The sequence below is a fragment of the Erinaceus europaeus genome, chromosome 23 (assembly GCF_950295315.1).
Source record: "Erinaceus europaeus chromosome 23, mEriEur2.1, whole genome shotgun sequence".
In the NCBI taxonomy this organism is placed as follows: domain Eukaryota; kingdom Metazoa; phylum Chordata; class Mammalia; order Eulipotyphla; family Erinaceidae; genus Erinaceus; species Erinaceus europaeus.
The window spans coordinates 6,224,377-6,233,662 of record NC_080184.1 but is presented as its reverse complement, the minus strand read 5'-3'; positions in this window follow the sequence as shown (position 1 = coordinate 6,233,662).

Below are 9,286 nucleotides of genomic sequence, written 5' to 3'. Positions count from 1 at the left end.
CAGAGCTAGGCATTGATCTAGTTAAAAAAAGAAAGAAAGAAAAGGGAAATATTGATGTACTTGGGCTGATGCTGCCATGCACTGGGGAGAGTCATAGGGAGGCCTGCTAGGAGGCTAGGCCAGTGTGGGCCAGAGTGTGAGGGTGAGGACCCTGCCAGCTAGCCAGCTAAGGGTGCAGTTGGAGTCTAGCATCAGGGTCACCACTGTTTCCTCTTCCTCCTAAAGGGACTGAGAAAAGGAAGCCTTGCTACCTCCAGAACCTGGACCCAGGAGCTGAGGGTGGTCAGGGAAGAGGGTGGGGTGGAGGGACACTGCCTGCTGGCAAGAACTGGGGCCCTTTCTGTGGGGGGGCACCAGAGGACCCTCCCACCAGAGGTCATGGTAGCCCTGGGAACTGACTCCACAGCCTCTTCCCCATGCCCACACCTGGGAAGAGACCTCTGGCCCAGCTTCCCCCCACCCCAACCACCACCCCCAGGTTCAGGGTTTGCCCCTTTCTGTCTGCCAACTCAGCATCTGAACTTCCCAGCCTCCTGGGTCTGGGGCTCTAGGCTTCTAATGGGATGCCTGGGGCAGTCTGGGCCTCTGCTGGCTGTGCTAGGCCCTCCTGTTGGCTCTGATCCTGTCCCCCCCCCCATCCAGGAAGTAGTTGGAATAAGGGGTGAGGGGGGATTGCTGGGGTTCCAGGATTCCCACCAACTCTCTTTAACCCCACCTCTGGGTCCTTAGATTTTGGGGACTGGCTTGATAAAAGAGGGACTGAGCAGTGTATGGGGGGGTGGGGCTGGTACATGCTCCCTTGTCACTTTCTGGGGTCCCATGGCCTCTCAGTGACCCCCCCTCAAGTTGAATGGGTGCTGCTAGTGCCCCTTTGGGAAGCCAGCTTGGATTGGGGTGCCCAAACCCCTCTTGCAGCAGTCTACCCATCCCTGATTCCCTAGAGGGACATGTCCATATGAGTGCCATTCCCCCAAAGGAGATAAAGCTGCAAGCCATTTTGCTTATTCATTCATTGTTACAGCTGTAGGCCCCACATGCATCCCTGTGCCCAGACTGGGTTTGAGTGGTGGAGGGCTCAGCCACACAGGGTGGCAGCACGGCTGCACGTCTGGGAGCCATTGTCACAGGCTGGGAGGCACAGCACCTTGCTCCCTAGCCCCATGTCCAAACACTCACTCAGGACTGACTGGCCAAGGGCATCAGCAGGGCCCTAAGCTTAGATGAGATCTTGCAGTGAGATCTCAAATAGCTCAGGTGGGGTGGGGGCACTCCCTGGGCTGATCCCCCTGTCTGTGCCCATGCCTCCTGCATGCCAGCTGTTGATTTGCAGGTCAAAAGAACAGCAAAGAACATGCCTTAGCTGAAGGGGCTGACTAATTCAGGAGTGATTTTCTTTTCTTTTTTTTTTTTTTTTTTAGATTATTATTATTATTTTAACCAGAGCATTGCTCAACTCTGGCTTATTGTGGTGTGGGGGGTACTGGGACTGTAGAGCCTCAGGCTGGATAGTCTTTTTGGATAAAATTATGTTATCTACCTCCACCCAGGAGTGATGATCTAAATAACAAAATAACTTCCTTCTCTCCTGATGGCCTGGGAGTGAATTGCATGGATTACAGAGTTGGAAGTTGACTCTGTTCCCTGTAAGCAAACTTCACTGGAACACTGACTTCCTGAAGGGCAGGGACTTTTTTCTTGCTATCTTTCCTTCCTTCCTCCACCATTGCAGGTGCCTGTTGAATGAGATCTATACAAATGATAGAGCATCCAAACAAACAAACAAATGGCAGCAGGCTTAACTAGTGCTCACCCGCTATGCTACCACCCTACTCCTTTTTATTTATTTATTTTTAAATTATTTATTTAGGGGTCGGGTGATAGCACAGCCGGTTAAGTGCACGTGGTTCGAGCCCGCCAGCTCCCCACCTGCAGGGGAGTCACTTCACAGGTGGTGAAGCAGGTCTGCAGGTGTCTGTCTTTCTCTCCCTCTCTCTGTCTTCCCCTCCACTTTCTATTTCTCTCTGTCCTTTCCAACAACGACAACATCAATAACAACAATAATAACTACAACAATAAAACAAGGGCAACAAAGTGGAACAAATAAAATAAATAAAAAGGCAATGAATAAATAAATATTTAAAAATAAATAAATGGACAAAATTTGTAAAAAAAAAAAAAAAAAAAAGGCCAGATTAATAAAACTCTTAACAATCAGACTGTAGATTAAACTATTCCAGATTGGCTACACAACATTCCCCCCTTCCTAAACAAAGCAAAAACACACAATCACAAGAAGCAACTATCAATCAAGTTCAGTAGGTATAACGGAGAAAGAAAAATAGATAAAGTAACCCAAGCAAAATCAAATGACATTATTCTCACAGCCCCCAGTGGAGGCAGAAATTGGTCAGGTATTCAGCCACTCAGATTGAGCTCTAGTGTCTGTGAAAAACAAACAAACAAAAACCCCTTTGCTTGGGAAAAGAAACCCCTCCTCTGGATGCTCCCGCTGAGCTTGGTATCTTTTTTTTTTAATTTTTTTTTTTATTTAAGAAAGGATTAATGAACAAAACCATAGGGTAGGAGGGGTACAACTCCACACAATTCCCACCACCCAATCTCCATATCTCACCCCTTCCCCCAATAGCTTTTCCATTCTCTATCCCTCTGGGAGCATGGACCCAGGGTCATTGTGGGTTGCAGAAGGTAGAAGGTCTGGCTTCTGTAATTGCTTCCCCGCTGAACATGGGTGTGGACAGGTCAGTCCATGCTCCCAGTCTGCCTCTCTCTTTCCCTCGTAGGGTGGGTCTCTGGGGAAGCTGAGCTCCAGGACACATTGGTGGGGTCTTCAATCCAGGGAAGCCTGGCCAGCATCCTGATGGCATCTGGAACCTGGTGATTGAAAAGAGAGTTAACATACAAAGCCAAACAAATTGTTGAGCAAGCTTGGTATCTTGATAAAGAAATTACCTTTTAGTAATTTCTTGTCTGTAGCTGGTTCCCTTACTCCTCTGGTGTGGATGTTGGTCTTGGGGTGCAATGGGAAAGAGTCAAATTCATAGCCTGTGGGCCAGCTCCATGTTTCCTTAGTCCTTTTCAGCCTCGGTTTGCCAGTGTAAGAGTGGGATATAGGGCTCTTCCTTGGTTCTTTAGAGCTCTCCTACATTCTTTCTCTGCCACTAGCCTGGAATTCCGACCCTCACTCGAAATTCCCAGGTTTAAAGCAGCTTCCTTGCAGAGCTTATGCCAGCTGTTGTCTTCAAGCTGCCATTTTGGCTCCATTCATCCACCCATCATCTATATTACTGTTTTAAAACAGATCTCTGAGCAGTATTTAGGTGAGACTTGACTTAAGTAAAAAGACTAATAGACATTTTGCTATGTTTTTGTGGATGCTTTCGTTGAAGAACAATGAAAGCGTTGGAATGAGATGTCAGTTGAATTTGTAGGCTTTGTAGTAGTCCTAATAAGAAGGATAATGCACTAAATGTTCCAATAATCTCTTCTTTTTACATTGCAAAGCTAGGGTATTGTACCTTTTATTCATTACAATATCTTCCATATTAGGTGCCATACTGTCCAGTGAAGAGGCTGTGCTGCTAGATTTAAACAGTGTCTCAAGCTATTGCTGTAACTTATCTTCATTTTCTGGCCGGAAAGACATTCAGGGAAAGAGGAAGAGATGGTAGTTTCTTGGATAAGTGACTTGCCCCACATCAGAGTCTGTTTCTTTTTCCTCTTGAATAAGTTGTATTTTAATTTATACATGTTTAATTTACTGTTTCTGTTTTGCCCATCATATTTCTTTCTGTCTGTCTGTCTCTTTTCTCTCTTTCTGCCTGGGCACTGCTCATGCCTGTCTTATGGTGGGTCAGGGAATAGAATCTGGATCCTGAGAGCATCAGGCATGAGATTCTATTTACATAAACTCTTGTATTTCTGTTTTCACTTACTCTTTTTTTTTGTTATTTAATTTTTATTTATAAAATGGAAACTGCTGGGGGCCGGCACCTGCAAAAGCTATAAGGGTTCCAAAAGGAAACAGGAGTCAGTGGAATGAAGTGAGAGACATGTCATCTGCTTCAAGTGCAGGAGAGAGGCACCTCTGACCTTTGTCTGCAGAGCTTTATTTTTAAACAATTTTTACCTGTAGATACTTGACATCATGTAAAATTGTTTTTATTAACATCAAAGATACAGTTGACATGTATGGTTCTCTTTATTAACATTAAGAATAATCTTTAGCAACATTATGATTTTTTTAAAATGTTTTATTTAAGAAAGGATTAGTGAACAAAAACATAAGGTAGGAGGGGTACAACTCCACACTATTCCCACCACCCAATCCCCATAACCCACCCCCTCCCATGGTAGCTTTCCCATTCTCTAGCCCTCTGGGAGCATGGACCCAGGGTCGTTGAGGGTTGCAGAAGGTAGAAGGTCTGGCTTCTGTAATTGCTTCCCCGCTGAACATGGGCGTTGACTGGTCGGTCCATACCCCCAGTCTGCCTCTCTCTTTCCCTAGTAGAGGTGTGTCTCTGGGGAAGCTGAGCTCCAGGACACATTGGTGGGGTCTTCAATCCAGGGAAGCCTAGCCAGCATCCTGGTGGCATCTGGAACCTGGTGATTGAAAAGAGAGTTAACATATGAAGCCAAACAATTTGTTGAGCAATCATGGATCCCAAGCTTGTAATAGTGGAGAGGAAGTGTTAGGGAGGTACTCACTGCAAACTCTAGTGTACTTCTGCTTTCAGGTATATATTTTGCAGTAGTTTATGGATACGTGTGCACATAAGCTCTCTCTCACAGAAACTGGTGTATATCTAGGTTATGGGACTTTGTTAGAAAGAGAACTACCTGAGATGAAATTAGAGTGTACTATAAAAGGAAAGGTCTCACCCGAGTAATGAAGCTGAAGGGTTGTCATTCCACACGTGAAGTCTCTGGATACAGTCTGAGGTGAAGCATGTTGAGGTGGCAATCGTTGCTTTGGTTAGGTTGTGATCGGTGGATGCAATATTATTTGGTTTGGATTGGGAGATGCATATGGGAAAGTGGGCCCTATCCAAGGGTTCCAGGATTGGGGGAAGTAGGGGCTCTATAGTGAAGATGTGAGGTTCCTGCTGTCTTAGGGTTCAAAAAGACAATCGATAGTTAATATTATCATCACATTATTTGTTAATTGGGTTAACTTAGAAAAGTCCCTTTGTTATGGTTTGCTGTACAGTACCCAGTATCTTGTATATAGCTGTGCTATTGGATGCTTCATTATGATTATTTTATGTGTGTTTTCCTTAGGAAGTTTCCTTGGTCTGGGGCATCCTAATCTCCCCTTGAAAGTTCCCTTGGTCTGGGGTAGCCTAAATTTTCCCTTGAAAGTTTCCTTGAAATGACCATCTGTGTTTTCACTATCTCCCTGTTCGGACCTTCTGTTTGAGTAAACATTTCTCCCTGGAACGCAATCTAATAGCTTTTCTTCTTAACCCACTCTTGGATGGGCCTAACTAGATCATATAAATCAAGTCTTTTGTAATATCTCATAAGCTGTCTACTTAAAGAAATATTCTGCTGTTAAGTAAGGACACACCATGGGGGCTCTCTTCTGGCTAACCTTTGCATATATAAAAGTTTACTAACTTCTACCCACATACCCTGAGGTTAGCTATTTAACTACACAGCCTCTATATTCATCATAGATACCTGTAAATGGAAGCAGGGGGTCTGTGGGTGAGGGTAAGTTAATAGGGCCTCTTTATATTTAGGTGTAGACCACAGTCTACTATACTATCATACTATCACCATACTATCAGCCACCCATAGTTCTGGTTTTTGGTCTGAGTCCAGCTAATAGAGCAGCTGTAGTGTTGTCAAGTAGCTCTTTTTCTGAAAGCCTCTTAGTGAGTACAGTAACTTAAGATCCTAGGCCATTTTTAGTCTTGTTACACTCACTGCCATAATTGTTGTCACCAAGTACTTCCCCTGGGGATCTCTTTTTATTGTCCCCAGGTAATATTTGTGTATTTCCAGCATAGCTAATACGTCCTCAAATTATCAAGGTAATTGTAAACAAAAGGATGAATAGCTTCAGTTTAGTCTAGGACTCCTGCTTTGCAGGCAGTCTTGGCCTGCCGCATACTTAGTAAGGCAGCAGACTTGACTTTGCCTCCACCATTTCCCCCTTTTTATTTTTTAATAAGTAGGTCTCTAATTCCAGTTGAACGGACTGAATGCTTTTGTTCAGGAATCACGTGATGACTGGAAGTACAAGGAGGAGTATGAGTATAACCAAAATAATGCCTAGATTTATTAGAAGGGAAGTCCATGTCTTATTAAACAAAATTAAGAAGCTGTTCAGAAAAGGAAGCAGTCACCTCTGAAGCTCTGGCCCACGGCACATGAGCCTGCCCAGTAGATTGGACTTGTGTTTGCAAGTATTATAAATCTAAAGACATATTTGTGGCAGACCAAAGACCTTTCAAGTGGTTTTTAACATTTTCCCATGGGTGGGTGGTATCATATAGAAAGGAAGTAACACAAATCCATTTAAAGCTAGAGTGGTCTCTAGTGGTCATTCTGGTCTTAATATTTTGAATCTGAGTCCCTATGTGTAGGACTGCCTCTTCAAGAGCATTAACTCTAGCATCTAACTTTCTGTCTTATCTTTTCCTGTATCATAAGTGTTGCAGAATCATTTTTTGAAAGCTGATCTACAAGGTGAGCAGTATGCTTTTGTTGTACTAGAGAAGTAGTTGATACAGCTACTGCTCTAATAATTACTATCAGTGCTATGATTCCTAATATTAATGCAGCTATAAATCTTTTGGGGCTTTTTTGTTTTAGTTCCATTTAAAAATTTTTTTAATTAATTTTATTTTTGAGAGAGATGCAGACACACACACACACACACACACACACACACACACACACACACACAGTGTGAAATACCAGAGCACTGCTCAGCTCTGGCTTATGATGGTGCAGGGGATTGAACCTGGGACTTAGGAGCCTCAGGCATTATGCTGTCTCCCACACCCTTTTTTGGTCTTTTTAATGCATCTGTAATAGTGATCAGAGCCTTAATTCCTGGGTTGTCGAACCATGGTTCTCTCAGTTCTACTGGGAGCATGCCATAGGGGGTTGATGTAAAATTACCAACATTTCTACACCCATAGAAGAAGTAATATAATTTGTCAAAATACAGCCCTGACACTCAATAGTAAAGATCCCAGATTTATCTTTGCTTATAGCAAGAGATGCAAAAGAATTTTTTATAAGCAAGGCATGTGGTGAAGAAATACAAGCCCTGATTTCACTACCTACTGAAGGCCCCTGAGGCCTTTGTAAATAAACTTAGTTCATAGTGGCAAAAAGCCTAAATACATCAAGATACACTCATGAATCTTTGTCATCAATTTGTCTGAGTATAAGGGATTAACCCATCCTAGTCCAAATTCTGTCCTAAACACTGTTTCAAAGCTAGGTACTAAAGAGTCAGACCAATTAAAAACAGTACTCTGTTTTTGATAATGTAATCTGCAATTCAGATCTGGGTTAGGAAAAGAACAAACTCTTATTTCTATACCAGGTCTGTTTTTGGTAACAAAGTCTAATCCTTTTGGGAAAATACACTTTACCCATAAAGGGAAGCCATTTGTTTTATCTATACACTCCCAAGTACGATTATAATTTTTTACAAATCCAATACAGGAAGGAAAGGGGATAACAGAAGAATCACTCTGAGCATCATTCAAACCTTTAGCTCCCAACATCATTAATTTTAAAACCCAAATATCTCTTTTGTTACTATTGAAATTAAAGGGAGATGTTGTTAAGAGGTGTCTGTAATTTACTTACAAACACCCTGGGGGAAGTTCCTCTGGGTTTGTGCTGAAACATATAGGGACATCATCACTATATCTGGCATAAGAATAATTATATGGGGGAGACAGCATAATGGTTATGCAAACAAACTCTCATACCTGAGCCTCCTAAATCCCAGGTTCAATCCCCCATACCACCATAAGCCAGAGCAGAGCAGTGCTCTGATGTTTCTCTGTGTGTGTGTCTCTCTTTGTATCTCTCAAAAATAAAATAAATAAAAAATTTTTAAAAAAAGAATAATTATATGAACCGTTATATAATATAAAAGAATCAACCTCTTCCCCTAGGAGGTGAAGGAGTGCTTTGGTGGACTGTTGTGCCTGTAAGGTGAGCTCTTCTGTGATGGGGGTGGAGGTCTCCTCAGGTTCTTTGGCTGCAAAGGCAGGAATCCAGATGGGAGAATCTGCCTCCTGTGGGAAAACACAAGGATACCCTCGCCCCGATGTTAGGACATCTGGTCCTTTGAGTCATTTTAATATAACAGTCTTTTGTAGTGGAGCCCTCTATTTTTTTTTCTTAAATTGGAGCTTCAATGTGTGATTTACTCTTTCCATGATATTGTAGTTGAGGTAATTATTTCTACCCTTGTTGTTAATAATTCATCTGACAGCATCTAGCAACCATTAGACTCATCTCCTTTCTTTTCAGTTTTATTTACTTCTTTGTCTTTTCTTCCTAGCCTTACATTAAAACACATTCCTTTGACTTAAATCTTTCTTTTTAAAAAAAATTTTAATTTATTTTCCCTTTTGTTGCTCTTGTTGTTTTTCATTGTTGTTGTAGTTATTGATGTCGTTGTTGTTGGCTAGGACAGAAAGAAATGGAGAGAGGAGGAGAAGAAAGAGAGGGGGAGAGAAATATAGACATCTGCAGACTTGCTTCACTGCCTGTGAAGCGACTCGCCTGCAGGTGGGGAGCCGGGGGCTCGAACCAGGATCCTTACACCAGTCCTTACACGGGTCTTTGCACTTTGCACCACGTGCACTTAACCCGCTGCACTACCGCCCAACTCCCTTAAATCTCTCCTTTTTTAGGCCTTTATACAAGGCATTCACATACTTTCTTTTTCCTCTCCCTCTCTCTTTCTTTTTATACCAGCAAAGATTAACATACTGTGGTTTGTCTCCTTGTTTCTAATTCTGATGCTTGCAGATTTTAAAAATACTCTGGCAACTGTTTTTTGTTTTGTTTGTTTGTTTAGCATTGTCTAATAAGAGCATACCACTTAAAGGTTATTTCTGCAAGGCAGATGGTTTCAACTCTTAATGTACATGTTCAGACAGTCAAGCCAGGCTTAACCAGGGGTTTATTAATGGTGTTTCTTTGGCCCCAATGATGAGAAACAAAAGCAAAGGGTGGGAAGGAATCGGCCCTTCTCCATCCTTTTCTTTTTTGCCGCTTTTTT